This window comes from Panthera leo, chromosome D3, assembly GCF_018350215.1.
Source record: "Panthera leo isolate Ple1 chromosome D3, P.leo_Ple1_pat1.1, whole genome shotgun sequence".
NCBI classification, from domain to species: Eukaryota; Metazoa; Chordata; class Mammalia; order Carnivora; family Felidae; genus Panthera; species Panthera leo.
The window spans coordinates 718606-736226 of NC_056690.1; the positions used below are offsets into that span (position 1 = coordinate 718606).

The following is a 17621-nucleotide window of genomic DNA, read 5'->3' on the forward strand; positions in this document are numbered from 1 at the left end:
GTCCCGCTAAGAATGATCGCTTCTCTTCTAATTGAATGTGGAAATGTGTTCCGTGGAAGCGGCACTGTTATCATTTGGTGTTGAATTTCAAGGAAAATAGAAATTAAAATTCTCGGCGCTGGCTGGCCCGCGATCGCGAATCTCATCTCTGTTTGCCACACAGCGTGTCATGTGTTTGAGAACAGTCCTGCTAATGGATTCAGAAACGTAATTATATTTATAATTGGAAACATAAATTAGCTTCTTCTTTTGCGAGGCCAGATCTGACTGGTGGGTGGCTTGTGTACTGTGTGAGTGTGTACGTGTGTACATTTGTGATGTATGTGTGAATGCGTGTGTGCACATGTGTATGGACGTACATGTTTGTGGTGTATGTGTATTTATGTGCATGTACACGCACACACGTGTGCATGTTTGTGATCTGCACGTGCATGCATGTGCGTGCACACGTGTGACTGTGCGCGTGTGCCTGCGCGCGCGTTTGCGATGTAGTGTGAATGCGTGTGTGCACGTGTATGGATGTACATGTTTGTGATGTACATGTATTTATGTGCAGGCACATGCACACGTGTGCATGTCTGTGATATGCACATGCATGCAAGTGCACACGTGTGCATGTGTGTGGTGTGCACGCGCATGTATGTTTGCAACGTATGTGTGAATGTGTGTGCACATGTGTACGGACTGCATGTTTGTGGTGTATGTGTATTTATGTGCATGTACACGCACACACGTGTGCATGTTTGTGATCTGCACATGCACGCATGCATGTGCATGTGCGTGCACACGAGTGTGCGTGCGCGTTTGTGATGTATTGTGAATGCGTGTGTGTACATGTGTATAGACATGCATATTTGTGGTATACATGTGTTTAGGTGCGTGTACACGCACACACGTGTGCATGTTTGTGATCTGCACATGCACGCATGCATGTGCGCGTGCGTGTTTGCGATGTATTGTGAATGCGTGTGTGCACATGTGTATAGACATGCATATTTGTGGTATACATGTGTTTAGGTGCGTGTACACGCACACACGTGTGCATGTTTGTGATCCGCACGTGCATGCATGTGCGTGTGCCTGTGCACGCACGCGTGCACATGTGTGGGCACGCATGTTTGTGGTGTACACGTGCACACGCGCGTGTGCACGCACGTGTATGAGTGTGTGCGTGTGCACGCACGCGTGTGTGTGCACCAGTCCATCAGGCACTTACTGAGTGATACTCTTCTCTCACTGCACGCTGACGCATCCCCAGGGAGACCAGAGTGAACAGCAGGACCCACCCCCCTTGCTACTTGGACGGGGCTCTGGGCCCTCGTTCTTCTTGGCTGCAGTGGGTGGGACTTGGGCGGACGGGCGTCCAGGGAAGACACAAGACATCCCCGGGGACCTGCCTCAGGGACCCTGTGCGGATTCTGCGGCTTGAGACAGTGCGACTAGTGACAGGGCCAGGCTACACGGCTTGGGCCCGGGGTGCCCAGGACGGCCTTCTCGGGAGTAGTCACCGCCCTCCTGGTGCAGCCACCGTGCCGCTGCGGGCTTGCCCTGGGCCTTCCCCTCCCGCCCTCACACCTTTGAGGTGCTGAGCCAAGCGGACTCGGTTGGCGAAAAGGTGGCCGACGCTGCTGGTTCCCAGGAAGCCTTCTCCGGGGCTCTCCAGACCCTAGTTTTGTTCTGGCTTCAGGCGGCAGCGACGGGCTCGGGGAGGCAGGCTCTCCCCAGGCCCCGGGGGTCCTCATTCCGGGGCAGCCAATCCTGCAACGGCTGGGGGGGTGCTGACCCTCAGGCCACCCTGCCTGCCTGGCGGGGCTCAGGGAGAGACTGCCAGCGGCTGCTGGGAGACTGCACTTGTAAGAAGGGACAGGAGACAAGGAGTGAGGGGCTCCCTGAGGCTTTCAGGGCTGGGCTGGGCTGCAAGAACACGGCGGCCGCCTGGCGGTCCCCGAGAAGCGCTCCCGAGCCGCGCATCAGCCCACCCTCAGCCAGCCTGCTTCCATAGTTATGGGTGAGAGATCATTAACCCTCATTATTTCAGCTGCTTTTCACTTGGGCTTCTGTTTCTGAGGGCACTCACCTGGGTCCGGGGCCGGAGCGTGTCCATCCAGATTAGGCCTTCTCATCTAGAAAGAAGCGTGGTTTGGGGTCACCGTGTCCACGTTACCATCAAGGCGGCGCTGGCCTGGTCAGGGGGGTTGGGGAGACCTCCCTCCTCGTTTTCCAGGAAAGGCTCGTGTAAGATGGGAATCCCCTTTCTTACCGGCAAGTCTCCTCTGCCCGCAAGGGCCAGGCGGTGGGGGGGGGTCCGGGCAGTCTGCTGCTTCCCGGAGGCCCTCTAGATTCATTTGCAAATCCCTCTGCAGCCAGAGTTGCTCCTGGGGGCTCAAGGTCTGGGGCTGGCGACCCCCTGGCCTTTCCCGCCAGAGGACGGGAACCAGCCCAACCAGCCTCTGTCTGGGCTGGATTTGAAGAGGGCTAGGCTAGCCCTTGTCCTATTTGCCTGGAAAGCAGAGGTTGGACCGGGTACAGCAGGTGGAACCTGGGTGGCTGGACAGGTTTTCATTTTTTCCATCTCCACGGGGTGTCAGCAGTAAACGTTCAGTAAATGATTGAGGCTTCCGGTTGGTTCGGTTTGGTGAGCTGCTGCCTTCGGGCGGGGGCGGGTGGGGGGTGCGCTGCGCCTGCACTTGGCCCGTGGACCCAGCACCTGCTGCTGCACAGGTGCGCTGCAAGACGCATGGCCTCCAGCCCGAGGCCCGGGGGACCCCCTGTGCCCATAGTGCTTTGGGCCGGGGTCTTGGGGGTTGGGGGCTTGCTGACCGACCAAGTCGCGAGGGGCCAGGGTGAGGAGCCCAAAGCCCCACAGCGCCCCTCCGAGAAAAGCGCCCCAACTTGGGACAGGAGCCCCTGCGACCCCCTTCTAGTCCAGTGGTGAGGGTGGGGGCGCGGGCGCCACGGGCGTGCACGTGACCCAGCCCGGCCAATCAGAGTGGCTCCTGACTCTGGCCATCTGATTGGCCGGGAACGGCCATGTGACCCAAGTCGCGCTAACGAGCTGCAACCGGAGCTCTGTGCTGTGGCCGGAAGGAGGCTCCCCGTGTCCCGAGTGCTTGGGGGTCTGCTGGTGGCAACTTGTCACCGGGAGCGACGAGGCGGCCTGGACACAGAGCCAGGAGAGACTTGGTCTCAATGACACTGCGGGAGCACCTGGATCAAGATGTACCTGAAGCTCGCGCTCTCCCCAGCCGTTTTGGACAACTCTGTCAATATGCGCCCTTCTACAATTTCAGTTGGGGCGTCCGCCGTTCTCAGTGACTGAACAATCCCTGGCTGATACCCGGTAGCATTTTAATATGAAAAACTGAGCTTGGGAGAAAAGAAACCAGTTGCCCAGGGGCTCACGGTGAGCCAGTGTTGGAACTGGAGGCAGAATCCTGGCTGGCCGAGCCCCTGCTCCGTGCCCTGTGGGCGTGGTGGCTGGTGCCCCTACCCACGTCGGTGCCCCCGGGGGCGTGGACCGCTGCGTGGGCCGCCGCTCCGCACAGCCGGTGTGAGGCCAAGTTCTCCTGGGCCGGGAAGGAGCATTCCTCTGCCACTCACCAGTGACCTTGGGAGGCCCCTCCTCCACTCCCTGCCTGCTGCCAGGGACGTGGGACATCCACACTCCTGCTGGCAGCGCCTTCGGGCCCTAGTGCAAAGCTGGCTTCTTGAAGTCATTTTCACAGAACTGGCCTCAGAACCTCAAGGTCAGCCCCCTCCACCCCACCCCCCCCCTGCTTTCCCCGTGAGATGCTCTGAAATAAGAAATTTCTCCTGAGAAAGAAAGTGAGAAGCCTGCACTCATGATGTGGCCGGGCTCCTGGGCCCAGCAGGGGGCTGAGACACACAAATGCTTCCAGAAAATGAAAAGAGTCCTTTTTGCTTCAATCAAGCAAATTAAGGGGGAGTGGGGCTGGATGCCCATCCACCGGCACACGCACACAGACTTGGTGCCCACGGGAGACTCGCTCATCGCTGCACCACCCAGACGAGGGTGGGGGGGCGCTCAGGGGCCCAGGACACCGCACTGCACGTTGCTCACACACAGACCCACTTGCCAGCTCTGCCCTGGGCCCCTTGGATGGCCCCTTGGATGGCATCTCTCTTGGATGGCTCAGAGGTGGGGCCCAAGCGTCTCCAGGCTGAGCAGGGGGCTCTCCAGCTCACGCGGGAACGTAGCTCCTTCTCTTCCCGGATGGACTAATGCCAGCCCCCTCACGCCCCAGCTCTGCAGAACTCCTGCTGTAGAAAGTCCATTTGATTCTTCTGCTGAATCTTGATTGCTTAGTAATCCCATTACTTGGATGAAAGCCTAAGTCATGGGGGTTCCTTGGCATTGGCCTGGCTGCTCGTCAGGGGCTGGGACACTGAGGCCAAGGTGTGGGCACAAGGCCACCCACCTGTTTGCCTTGGCATGTAGACCTGAGGGGGCTAGTTCCAAAGGCAGAACGCATTATTTGGGATTATGTTCAACGGCATCTAACAAAAACCTGACCATAGTAGGTTAAGCAAAGGAGGACAAATAGGCAGTGTAAGGCTCCAACAACGGCTAGAGCATGTCAGTGAGACCCCAGACTCACTTCCTGCTCCATCATACTTAGTGTATGTCTTTTTGACCTCATGGGTACAAAGTGGCTGCTGTATCTCCAAGCATCGCATCTATATTCAGAACAGGAAGAAGAGACAGAACCCGTCAGGAAAAAAAAAACAAAAAACTTTCCCAGAAACCTGCAGGGAGGTGTCCCCTTTTGCTTCACTGGCCCCCACACGCTGGGGAGAAACTGAGTCAGGATGGGACAGAGCATGGAACCAAGCTACCCGCTGAAAGTGGCCAGGCGGGAAGGGGCCGTGAGACATAAAGTGGGGAGACCAGCATGGGAGGAACTGTAGTGAGTAAGTGAAATTCACATTTTCGGGTTTATTTATAAAAAAACCATAGATTTTGGCTACCTCCGAACAGTTTTAGGATTGCGGAAAATTGAGCAGACGGTAGAGTTCCCACATTCCACCCCCTCGAGTTTCTCCTGTTGTTGACCTCTTATGTCAGTGTCATCAGAGTGGCGCATTTGTGACAAGTGAGGGGCCAACACGAACAGGCTGTTACCGAGGACCAGGTTCCGTCCTGAGTTGCAGACTCGTGGGTGTGGACAGAGGCAGCCCCGCGGCTTCGCCACCACGGCGTCACTCCAAGAGCCTCACCGCCCTGCGCGCCTCCCGAGCAAGTCCTAACTACGTGATCATTTAACGCTTATGACACCCCACGAGGAAGGCCGTGCTACTAACCCGTCTCACAACAGAGGACCCTGGGACAGCGAGGTGTGAGCCACGCTACCCTGGGGACACACGGCTACCCGGGAGCAGAGCCCAAATCGGACTTCAGGCCGCCTGGCGGGAGGGCCACTGCCCCGTGGCACCCGGAAGACGGAAGGGGTGAGTCCCGGTGAGGGGGGGGGGGCATTGAAAGAGCTGAGGGCGTGGGACCCCAGCGGGCCCGCTGGCCCCGTGCTGCCCGGAGGCGTCCGTCCTGCGGCCCGCCTGTCAGGAAGCCGCGTCGCCAGGCGGCCACGCCAGGCCCTCCGCGTAGAGAGATGGTGTCACAGCCTGTCATCTGCCCGCAGAGGCGGGAGCAGAATATTCCGGATGCAATCTTACTGTTCCTTTGTGCGGCTCCCTCCCCCGTGCCTGTCCATCCTCTCGGGCAGGGCTGAGTAAGCAGCTTCGTCTGTAATTATTACCTTTAGTCCAGGTGCCATCACCAGTAACTAAGTATCACGTGTCGCCCCGGTGCAGTCGCCCGCGATTCGAGGAGGAGGGTAGTCACGCATCCGCCTTGCCGTTTGCAGGACCGGCTTCGAGGCGCCAGCGCTTCCTGCAGGGGGCCTCTGCGGGGCGCGACGGTGCGTGGAGGGAGGGCGCGCCGGCCAGCTGCACCCGTGGGGCGCCCTCAGGGGGTGTCCCGGGCCTAGACTTGGTGGCCCCGCTGAGGCTGTCCCCGGGGTGATCCGGCCAAATGTCCTGCCCTCCCTGTCCCCGTGGCTGCCTTCACCCGCACACCGTGTGACGGGACATCTGCCCGAGGGGACCGTCCCACCTGCGGTCAGAGAAACTTTGGGCTCTTCTCTGTGTAGGTGGACAGAACAGGCCACCTTGGGGTAGGGCCATCTTTGTGCGGAAGGAGTCGCTCGGGGCCTCCGGCTGTGAAGGGAGCCTCTGCGCAGGCTCCCGGGGGCGGGTAGGATGGGGCGGCCTTCAGGCCACGTGCGTTCCAGGCTCCGTGTGGGGAGGACGTGGCCACAGGCGCGTGGAACCTGGGACCTCTAAGACGGAGGCCTGTGTGGGGACGGGTGGGCGGCTGTTCTGGGAGAAGAGTCACCTCCGGACTCACTTTCACACGTGGAAGCTTTTTAGCAATTTGCAAAGACAACCTGCTTCCAGAGGCCCGAGTGAAAACGCATGGAGAGAGCGTGGGCGGGCGGGGGCATCCAGCTCAGCGCGCAGGGTCGGGGGTCACACCTGGCCGCCCCATCCCCCCGCCTCGGCCCTGCCCCCAGACCCTGACCCCCCAGGGCCGCGCTGAGCATTTGCAAATCCTGATTCCTCCTGCTTCCGCCCTCTCTCTCTGACCCGACGTCAGAGGCTGCGGGACACCCGGTGCAGCACGCGTTTTCCAGATGTGGCTGCGACTGTATGAGTTTCCGTGGCTGCCGTGGCCAAGTCCCCGGTCCTGGAGGCTGTAAATGCAAGGTCGGGTGTGGGCAGGCTGGCTTCTCTGGAGGCCGCTGTCCTTGGTGCACAGCTGGCATGTCCTCCCGTGGTCACCCCTCTGTGTCTATGTCCTAATCTTTTCTGATAAGGTCAATGCGGATCGGGGTCCACCGGGTGACCTCATTTAACGTGATGGTCTGCAAAGACCCTGCCTCCAAACAGGTCACACATACGAGGCACTGGGGGTAGGACTCCATGGTGTCTTTTGGGCAAACAGTGCAGCCCAGCACATTCCTGTTCTTCTGACCTGTGACAGTGACGGCCTCTCACGGTGGGGGGGGGGGGCACGTCGCTTCCCTTGGAATCCGCATAGTTCCTAGTGATGGGAAGGACCTCACGTGACCTTTGGCGCTAAGTCACACAGGTGACACTTGTCTCTGAGACCTTGGGATCTGGAACCCATTTCCCTGCCGCGGGGAAGCCCGAGCGGCCCACGGAGAGGCCATGAGGCGGTGGGCTGAGACCCCGAGGGAGCCCGCGCCGGGCTGCCAGCCGCGTGCACTGGCGACAGGCCCCGTCTGAGCTGCCCCGGCCGGTGCCTTAGAGATGACCCCTTCCTACTAAGTGCCCAGATGCAGATCGGTGCACAAAGGAAATGATCGCTGCTGTTCCGAGCCGTTAAGCGGTTTGAGATGCACTGAGTGACCCCAAGCCCCCCGAGGAGGCCCGGGCGGGGCCGAGGGAGGCAGGGCTCCGTCAGCACGCTGGAGGCCGAAAGGGCGTCTCGGCAGCTTCCTTCCCAGCTGGCACGGAGCCACGGTTTGGGGCCGCCGCGAGAGCCTCCTGGGGGACCTGGACCAGCAGCCCACGAGGTCCACGGGACTGTGCGGGGGCCACGCTCTGTGGCGCCTCCACGCGGCAGGGGAGGAGCGATGGTTCCCCGTGCTGGTCCCGCTCAGACCGCTGCCGATTCAGCATCTGGAGCCGGGCCTGCTCCTGGGAGTGGACCTCTCCGCCCGCTCAGGTTCCCGTGGCGGGGAAAGCCTCGGGTGGGGCCCTTGGCTTGCTGTGGCCACAGCGGGCCATGTTTCTCTTACAGCTGAGAGCGGTTCAGCTCAGACTGGGTGCAGCCCCAAGGGCTCATGTAACTCAAAGTTCAAAGACAGCCAGAGCTTCAGGCTCGGCTGTACCCAGGCGCACAAACGTGTTGCCAAAGTCTTCTCTCCAGCTCTCAGCCCTGTCCTCTCTTGGGTTGGCTCTCTCCACGAGGTGGCCCCTGAAAGCCCGTCTCTGAATAGTGGCTGCAGAGGTCCTAGGATCATACCTGCCCTCGCCTGGCCGGGTCATGTCCCCTGTCCTGCACGTCACTGGGCCAGGGGGTGGGACGGTCATAGGCCCGCCCTGCAAGCAGATAAGGAGGCACTGACGCTGGCGGGGGGGCCACTCCCCAAGGGAGGCTGCGATGCTGTCACCAGCAGAAGGGACACCCACCAGGTTCTCATCAGGCAAAAGGAACGGGGGTCTATGACACAAGGGACCGGGTCAGACGCATGGCTGAGGCTAGCTAGACACAAGGGAAGACGAGTCTCCAGAGCTGAGAGCCGGTCGTCGCTGTGACCTGTGTCTGGAAGCCGCAGTCACCTCCACCTGCCGGACACGGGGGGGTGGGGCGGGAAGAGCCACCCCCACTCCACTGCCGCCCGGTTCTGCTCCTTCCCGGTGCACTCCTGGTGACAGCATCCCCTCACGGCAGCCAAGGACCAGAAGAGGTCAGGAGACGCAAGGATTCTCCTTGCTGGCCGCTGGGGCCCCCTGGCCGAGCCATGCCTGAGAGCGTGTTCGTTAACACCAGGCAAGCATCCTGGTCGCTTAATTACGGCTTAATTAAAGGAGACGATCAGGAGCCAGGATAATAAAAGCCCAGGGATAATGGAAACAATTAAACCGCTTTGTCCCGGGTGACACAGAAGATGTCCTGTCTGACGAATCCTTCCTTGAAGCCGAGCTTCCTGGCTCCTCGATTTGGGCGATTCGGGTTCAAAATGGCCACGTATCCAGTTCAGTGTCAAGACCAGAGACAGAAGCTTCGCTCGGCTCTGACAACTTCTCCGAGTTGGGTGTGAATCCCTTGTTCTGGGCCCACTCCCCACGGAGGGGACCACAGAGAACCAGTCTGTTTCACCAGTGTCTGTGTGGACCGTCTGCCCGTTGATCCTTCCCTCCTTCATTCAACAAACATTGTATCTGGAGATTTTCCAGGGAGCCTTCCAGTCCGTCAGGAAAGAAAGACATTCAGCAGATAGTCACGGGATTGCATTTCTATCAAGTTGGCTGAGAGACACAGACCTATGGGTGACGAGTGCTGAAGCGACCGTTCTCTGGCTCATGTGCGTCCGGGTGGGCCAATTCTCAGGCCAGCCGTGGCTTGAGCAGGATCTCTGACGGTGGGAGAGGCCTTCCCGGCGTCGTCCAGCTTCCTTCGTTGGATATGTCTTCCTTCTCCCTCTGCACCTGTGGGGTCCCAGGGACGGCTCTCCACCCGGGAAGGGAGGATGTCTGCCCCAGCCTTCTGGGCATCACCCTCGTCACAGTTGATTGGCCAGGATGGGTCACGTGGCCACATCTTGTTGCAAGGCAGGCTGGGAAATGCAGTCTTTACCTGGGGACCGTGGCCCCTTGGTTCTGTTGCCATGTGAGGGGTCGAGAGGGGCAACTTAAGGGAGACAAAGCCTTATGGAGTGTGGGTCTGGGGGCTCGGCACGGAGGGAGCCAGGGAGACGTGAAAGTCAAGGGGTGGGTCGGAGAGGGGGGCTTGGCGAGACCCAAGGCTCTGGTCTCCACCCCGAGGCTCATCCGGCCATCCCCCAGCGTCAGATTTCCTGGGTTAATACACGCAGCTTCTAATGAATGAGTTCTAGTCGGGCTGCCACCACTCCCCACACGAGCCTGGACAGACGTGGGGCCAGAGGGCCAGCTTGGAGCTGAGACCCCAGTCTCCCCACTCACGACCTCCGCCCCCTCCCCTGGCCTGCACGTCTCAGAGCAGCCCGGGCAGATGCGTGTGGGGTTCTTGCCGGCCGGGGGCCCCTGATCCCGCGCAGAAGGCCCTTCACGCGGCACGCACCTGCCGCCGTGTCCTCTGCACCGACCGGCACCACCCAGCTCACCTGTGTGCGGCCGTTCCCCCTTCCAGGGCCGTTTCTGTTCTTCCAGAATCACCAGTATCTCTCCTCCAGGAGGGGAGCCCTTGGCAACGCTCTTTCTCTCTTTCCTTCTTTTTTTGGTTTGTGTTTTTTAAAAGACTGAAGGCAAGCTGTTACGCGTCACCGCGGCATATGAGAGGAAGCACGTGTTTTCCACACACAGCTGCTCCCCATCTCAGGCCCCAGCCATGCAAAGTTTTAGAAAGTAAACACCAGTGGATCCGAGTCAGAACGTTCCAGATGGCGGGGCTGCGCCGGTGGACGCGGCTCCCGCGGAAGTTGGAACATTCCCTGCCGAGCAGAAGCTGTGCTGCGAGTCTGTCTCCGCGGAGGCTGGGCGGCTCCTGCTTCTCTCCTGCCTCTTCTCCAAAGGTTTCCCCGAGAGTCCGAGAGAAGCAGGGCCGGGCAGAGGCTCGGGGCTCGGGAGCGTGCTTGCGAGCGGGACCTGTGGGGGCGGCAGGTGCTCAGGCCAGGCCCCTTCCCCCCTGCTTGGAGGGGTGGGGCTGCAGCGCGGGCCACGCAGGGCCCCACACGTTTGCCAGTGGTGGTTCCAGGAAGCCCAAAGGCAGGGCGGGGGCTCCGTGTGCTTTTATTTTTTTTATTTTTATTTATTTATTTTTTTTCAACGTTTTTTATTTATTTTTGGGACAGAGAGAGACAGAGCATGAACGGGGGAGGGGCAGAGAGAGAGGGAGACACAGAATCGGAAACAGGCTCCAGGCTCCGAGCCGTCAGCCCAGAGCCCGACGCGGGGCTCGAACTCACGGACCGCGAGATCGTGACCTGAGCTGAAGTCGGACGCTTAACCGACTGCGCCACCCAGGCGCCCCCTCCGTGTGCTTTTAGATATGTGGGGAGACCAGACCACGTGACGTGGCCCTATTTTCACCTAGTAATTGTACGTTAGAGACCCGGGAAACGAGCCACAGTTTCTGAAGCTATGTTTCACCGCTCTGTAAGATTGAGAGAATTCACGTGAGCCTGGCGAAATGCTCACCGTCCACGGCGGGAAGTGTCACCATCGTTATTTTTAGTTGGCAGTAGGGCATTGAGGGGGATGAGGGGAGGGGTCCTTGGCGGGATCTTGAGACCAGACTTCAGGGAATTCTTTAGGCTCGGCCTGGCCCCAGACCGCCCTGGGGGGTGTGTGTGTCACGTAAGGTCACAAACTCAGCAAACCAGATGAATCTGAAGTTTCACCACAGTAGAGAAGGAAGACACTCTGTCCGTGGAACCAGGTCTGTATTTCCCACGTTCCTTTGGCCACAACCGATGTTAAAGCCACGCAGCAGCAGGCAGAGAAGGGACGTGCGGAATTGTCCGCACGGCCCAGGGCGGGAGGGACTCAGGGACGCGGCTGAGCGGGGCCTCCGCCTCCCGTGTCTGCTGTCCCAGGACTTGGCTCAGCGGCTCCTGAACAGCACCCCCCACCCAGCCCCGAGCGACGTGCTCACAGACCTGTCACCGGAGAGCCTCGCACTCGCCCCCCACGCGGAACAAGGATCTCCCGGCAGCACACGGGCCGGGCTGGGATCGTGCACGCTCAGGCTGCCGCCGTTTCCCGAAAGGAGGAGGGCAGGTGGACCGTGCCAGAATCTCCCACAGCCCCTCCCACCGTGTCTGTGTCCCCGGCTCCCTGGGGCCAGCGAGAGTGCCCCCACGACTCTCCAGCGTGGCTGGTGCACTCCTCCTCCCCTCTGAGGCTCTAAGCTCAGGGGTCAGTGCGCCTCAGCCTGGACAGTGGGGGCTCACGTCCCCCTGGACACGTGAAGAACTCCGGACGACAGCCCCTGCCGGTCGTGGCCAGATGCCCCCTCGGCCCCCACGGACGGGGGCTTGGCTGACTCAGAGCCAGCCTAGGGGGCTGTGCCAACACAGGCACGCACTCCCTGGGCGGCTTTGGATCCCTGATCAAGCCATGCCTGGACCCCGCCTGCCCCTCACTTCCCAGTTACAGGAGCTAATAAACTCCATTTACTCTGTTCAAGCCCGTACATGTTGGGATTTCCGTTATTTGCCGCAAATAAAGTCTCGACCAACGACCAAATATTGACTTGGGGCATTATATCAACAAATGCAAAATATGCCAGCTGTGGGGACGGATACAAGTATGAAATCTCGGAGGCTTAATACAGAGAACGTTTACTTTCGGCATTAAAAACTCATGTCACTATTCAATGTAGGTCATCGGGGCCGGTTGGCAGGTGTAAGCTCCACCCAGGCGCCTGAGGGTCCCGCGGCTCTTTCCTCCTCTGAGCCCCGTGATCCTCTGTACTTGGCTGGCCATGGGGACAGAGCCCGGGACAGAGCCTGGATCCCGTCTGGGCCTGGGAGGGAAGCCCATCACTTCTGCTCCCATGCCATTGGTCAGAACTCGGTCACATGGCTGCACCTTGCAGCTGGGGAGTCTGGGAAACGTAGTCCAGCTGTGTGCCTAGCTCTGCCGTGGGACTGCACGCGTCCCGGGCTTGCTTCTTGCCCAAAGCCGGGCTGATGCTCAGAGCTGGACCACAAGCCCCGGCCCCCTCTCCACCCTGGATGCCAGCTGGCTGGGCCCCAGGCTCCTCGGCACAGCCTTACGAGGCCGCATTCTACACCTGGGAGGCTTGTTGGGTTGCTAAAGGGAAGTGTGTTTTGGGAAAATCCGGTGACACCTTCGAGTAGACACTCGAAGCCTGTCAAAGGGAAGCCAGCCCACGGGGGAGCTAGTGGGACAGATATTTCTTTTTTTTTTAATTTTTTTTTTAACGTTTATTTATTTTTGAGACAGAGAGAGACAGAGCATGAACAGGGGAGGGGCAGAGAGAGAGGGAGACACAGAATCCAAAGCAGGCTCCAGGCTCTGAGCTGTCAGCACAGAGCCCGACGCGGGGCTCGAACTCCCGATCATGACCCACGTCGAAGTCGGATGCTTAACTGAGCCACACATGCGCTCCTGGCATTGTGTTTTTTTAATTAACTGTCTGACACACCTCCGTAATATATACGTATTTTTTATTTTAGCTGCAGGGCACCTGGATGGCACAGTTGGTTAAACATCCAACTCTTGATCTTGGTTTAGGTCGTGATCTCACAGTTCGTGGGTTCGAGCCCCGCGTTGGGCTCTGTGCTGACAGCTCAGAGCCCGGAGCCTGCTTCACACTCTGTGTCCCCCTCTCTCTCTGCCCCTAACCCACTTGCATTCTGTCTCTGTCTCTCTCAAAAGGAAACATTAAAAAAATTTTATTTATTTTTTTTTAATTTTTTTTAATGTTTATTTATTTTTGAGACAGAGAGAGACAGGGCATGAATGGGGGAGGGTCAGAGAGAGGGAGACACAGAATCCGAAACAGGCTCCAGGCTCTGAGCTGTCAGCACAGAGCCTGACGCGGGGCTCGAACTCACGGACCGTGAGATCATGACCTGAGCCGAAGTCGGACGCTTAGCCGACCGAGCCACCCAGGCGCCCCTGGGACAGATATTTCTAAGTGCAGCTGAAGCCGCCCCCTTTTCTCCATCCGGGACACGGGTGGCCGTCTGGAGAGGGGAGAGGAGCTTAGCAGAAAGTAATTTCGGAGGCTGGGCTGCTTCCTGATTCCCTCCCAGGATTGCTGTGTTAATCACTGCTTGTCAAGCAGGGCCACGGACCCAGGGGAAGACCATCTCTCTCAGGGGAAGCCAGGCTTCGTGCTGTTTGCCGCCATCCTGCCCCCTTCTCCAGGGGCAGACGGTGCGGGGGGCTAACCATCGGGGTAGCACAGGGGTCTGAGGCCCCAAACCCGCTTTAGACCCACACTCTTCTCACGTTACTCGTTTCTTTCTATCCCTGCCGCACCTCCTTCTTCCCGTCCACACTGAGGGGGAGGCAGGGAAGGAAGCATTTGGACCCACGGCGCTGGAGATGCTACGTGTGGAAATACTGGCAGGCACCCGCTTGACAAACAGTCTGGGAAGGAACACACAGCAGCTGTTCTGTCAGTGGCCCCGGTCCCCTCCAGCGTCTCTCGCGCCAGGAAATGAAAGTGTGTCAGAGCATGCGGACTGTAGCCCCGCTGGGGCCTTGGGGAGGAGCACAGACGGGGGAGGGAGGGGGGAGTGAGCAGCTGCGCAGGACCAGGGGAGGGATGGAGATGCTCGGTTGCGGCGTGGGGACTCGGGCGTGGCGGCGCGTGGAGGGACGGGGCTTCTGGGTTCTTTTCGCTCCCGTGTCATTATTTGCAGTGTCTGTGGTTCGGTCAGTCTTTGGGAGTCCGTTTCCCCGTGGCACCGCCGTAACCCCTGCCTTGTTCATCCACAGGGGGATCGCGACCTGGCAGGAGGCGAGGTCTGAGTGAGAGCCCTTGGCCAGCTCCCGCTTGTGTCAGAGCTCTCGCCGCGGCCCGTGCGTGTGGCCTGTGGGAACAGAATCTAACGGTTCTCTCTCTCGCTCTCAAACTTTCACCTTCGGATTTTCGTGTTCACTTTATAGATGAGAAAATCCGACGCTTGTCCAAGATCACCCAGCCGGTGAGTGATGGGCCTCGGACCGGCACTTCCAAAGCAATGGGAAAAGCAATGCCTGTGGGCATTGCCGAGCCCGTTTTGAGAGGGTATCTTGGTCATTTGAGCTGAGGGAGGAGAATGGTCAGGCAGGCCTCCCTGGCAGAGGGGCCGCGATGGTTTCCTCGTCTCGCCCCTCATGCCCGCCTCTAGGGCTGTGCCAGGATGTCTGGGGAAGCCACCCCACTCCCCTGGCCTGAACTCTCAAGGGACTGGTGCCCTTTGCGTGGCTGTGCTTGGATGGCAATCTCTGAGAACAGACCACCTGGGTGAGGTGGGCACCAGGGCAGGGAGAGCATGCTCGTCATCCCAACCAGAGGACCGGCCTAGAGCCGACGGGGTGGGGGCAGGGCGGGGCCCACACCCTTGAGGGTCCACCCCTCTCTTATTCTGAGGGGGAAACTCGGTTGACAAACAGCGTGTGTGTTACCTCACTTTCCTCGCATTTCTTGGAGAAGGAAGTTGAAGCTGGGAGGATGACGTGACCTTCGAGCCCCACAGCAGCCAGGTGGGGCCGGGGCATTTCCGGAAACATCTTCCAGGAAAGGAAACGAATACGAATATGCCAAGACTATTTTGCTCATAACGAGTGACAGAAACCCAACTGAAAATGGCAACAAGAGAAGAGTTACTGGTCACGAAAGCAGATTCAGCTAACTGGGTGCTGGGGTTCACGTGCTTCCCAGGGTCCCTCATGTGGCCTATCCTCTGTTGGGCTCTCCGTTCTCAGCCAGGCCCCAGTCGCCAGCGAAGGTGGTCCCCATAACCTCCTCAGCCACATCCCACCGGGGGTGCAAACTTCTGGGAAAAGAGCACCATCTTCCAGGCTTACACACGTGCGCGCGCACACACACACACACACACACACACAGCAACAACTCAAAGAATTGAATCTTGTCCTGTCTTGGGCCATGTGTCCAACTTCAAACCAACCCTGGGCCCGGAGGTGTGGAATATGCTAACTGACCAGATGAGCCACGGACCGTTTCTGGGTCTGGGGGTGGGGTCTGCCTCATATCCATCAAAAGATGCAGGATAGGTGGCTCCTCAGAGAAATCCCGGAGAGCAGTCTAAGAGGAGCAGAAGTGGGTGCTGGCCCGGCCGAGGAACAGGCGCGTCAGAGAAACGGATGACGATCCTTCCACAGCTGGCGTGGGCCAGCCTCACCCACACATCTTTAGGCCCGTGCAAGATGCGCATTCTTGACGTCGGGTTTCGACCCCCGCCCCCGCTCGTTGGTACTACCCACAGCTCTGAGCCGGTTGTGCTCACTTGTATTCTGTATAGGCCAACAGCACTTGGGTGCAGTGACAGAGCTCCCATAGGGGTCGGAGTTCAAGAAATGAGTCTGATGAGGGAGAGAGAATCTCTGTGTGTGTATGTGCAGTGACGGAGGTGATGGCGAAGGTAATGGAGGTGATGGTGGTGGTGGTGATGATGATTATCGTGATGAAGAGGATGATGAGGATGATGATGATGGTGGTGATGGTGATGATGATGATGGTGGTGATGGTGATGATGGTGGTGATGGTGATGGTGGTGATGGTGGTGATGGTGGTGGTGGTGATGGTGGTGATGATGATGGTGATGATGGTGATGGTGGTGGTGGTGGTGATGGTGATGGTGGTGATGGTGATGATGGTGATGATGGTGATGGTGATGGTGGTGATGATGATGATGGTGATGATGGTGATGGTGGTGATGGTGGTGATGGTGATGGTGGTGATGATGATGATGGTGATGGTGGTGATGGTGGTGATGGTGGTGATGATGATGGTGATGATGGTGATGATGGTGGTGGTGGTGATGGTGATGGTGGTGATGGTGATGGTGATGATGATGATGGTGGTGATGGTGGTGATGGTGATGGTGGTGATGGTGATGGTGGTGATGGTGATGATGGTGATGGTGATGGTGGTGATGGTGATGATGGTGATGATGGTGATGATGGTGATGGTGGTGATGGTGGTGGTGGTGATGGTGGTGATGATGATGGTGATGATGGTGATGATGGTGGTGGTGGTGATGGTGATGGTGGTGATGGTGATGGTGATGATGGTGATGGTGGTGATGGTGGTGATGGTGATGGTGGTGATGATGATGATGGTGATGATGGTGATGGTGATTGTGGTGATGGTGGTGATGATGACCCGACGGTAATGTGATAGTGGTGGTGGTGATGGTGATGACGGTAATGATGGTAACGATGGTGACAGTGATGGTGGTGATGGTGGTTGCACTTTGTTCCCGGCGTAGAATGATTGACGAGGAGTCAGGGGTCTAAAAAAGGGATTCCAAATTTGCAAGTCCAGAGACCAGGGAAGTAAAAGAAGTGCCTGATGTGGGCCAGATGGGAAACGTGCTCCCGAAGGGAGCACTGCGTGCTCAGCACTCTCCACTTTTCCATGAGGAAACGGGAGCACATCTGTGGCCACACTTCTCAGCACTTCTAGAGACATCCCAGGTCCTGTTAAATGTGAACTGTTCTGATTTCCAAATATTGGCAAAGGACTCAAGGTTTTGAAGCAAGTGTTGATGGGCTCAAGAAAACAGACGAACTGGGGCTACTCGAAAGCGTCTGTGAGCTGGAGTGCGGAGCAGGACGGACAGAACAAAACGCGAGGGGCCTTGGGAGCGAGACCCTTAGCCTCCGCCAGCCTCGTCCCGGGAGGCGGGTCGGCGTCTCTCCCAGGGCTCCGGCCCCCGGGGTCTCTGCCTGCTTCCCGGGCTGTCCGCCCTCCGTCTCCAAGGCCCGGGCTCCGCCGGGCTCGGGGGGCACCCCGGCCCTCCCTGGCTGGGTGGGAGCCACAGCAGGCCGCTGTGCAAAGCGTTTGACGCTCGAACTAAACTGGGGCTGGTTTGGGAGAGCCCGGCTCCACGGAGGCCGGTAATGGCAGCTGCGGGAACATTTACACAGAGAATTAACGGAAGGCTCGGAGGCTGCGTTTAAGGAGAGATCTTGGGATTTTCACCATGAGGTGCTCTGAGAGCCCCCCAGGCCCTCGAGAGGATAAAAGGAGACAGAGCCTCAGGAAGGGCCCTCCCCCGTGGGCCAGGCTGGGAGCGAAGCCACCTCCCTCGGCCTTGGCCACCAGGTGACCCGGAGGGACAGCCGGCACCCAGGACTCCACACGGAGCGCTGTGGTTTCTGCAGCC

General features: G+C 58.9%; 1 protein-coding gene across 4 annotated transcripts in view; it reads left to right on the top strand.

Moving 5' to 3' along the window:
• Window positions 1–3068: 3068 nt before the first annotated feature.
• GALNT9 (polypeptide N-acetylgalactosaminyltransferase 9) overlaps window positions 3069–17621 on the top strand; it is a 107722-nt gene continuing 93169 nt past the window's right edge. For all 4 annotated transcript variants that reach the window (XM_042911071.1, XM_042911075.1, XM_042911072.1 and 1 more), the window contains exon 1: window positions 3069–5469. The gene's annotated coding sequence lies outside the window, so the exon portion shown is untranslated. The remainder of the gene's footprint in view (window positions 5470–17621) is intronic.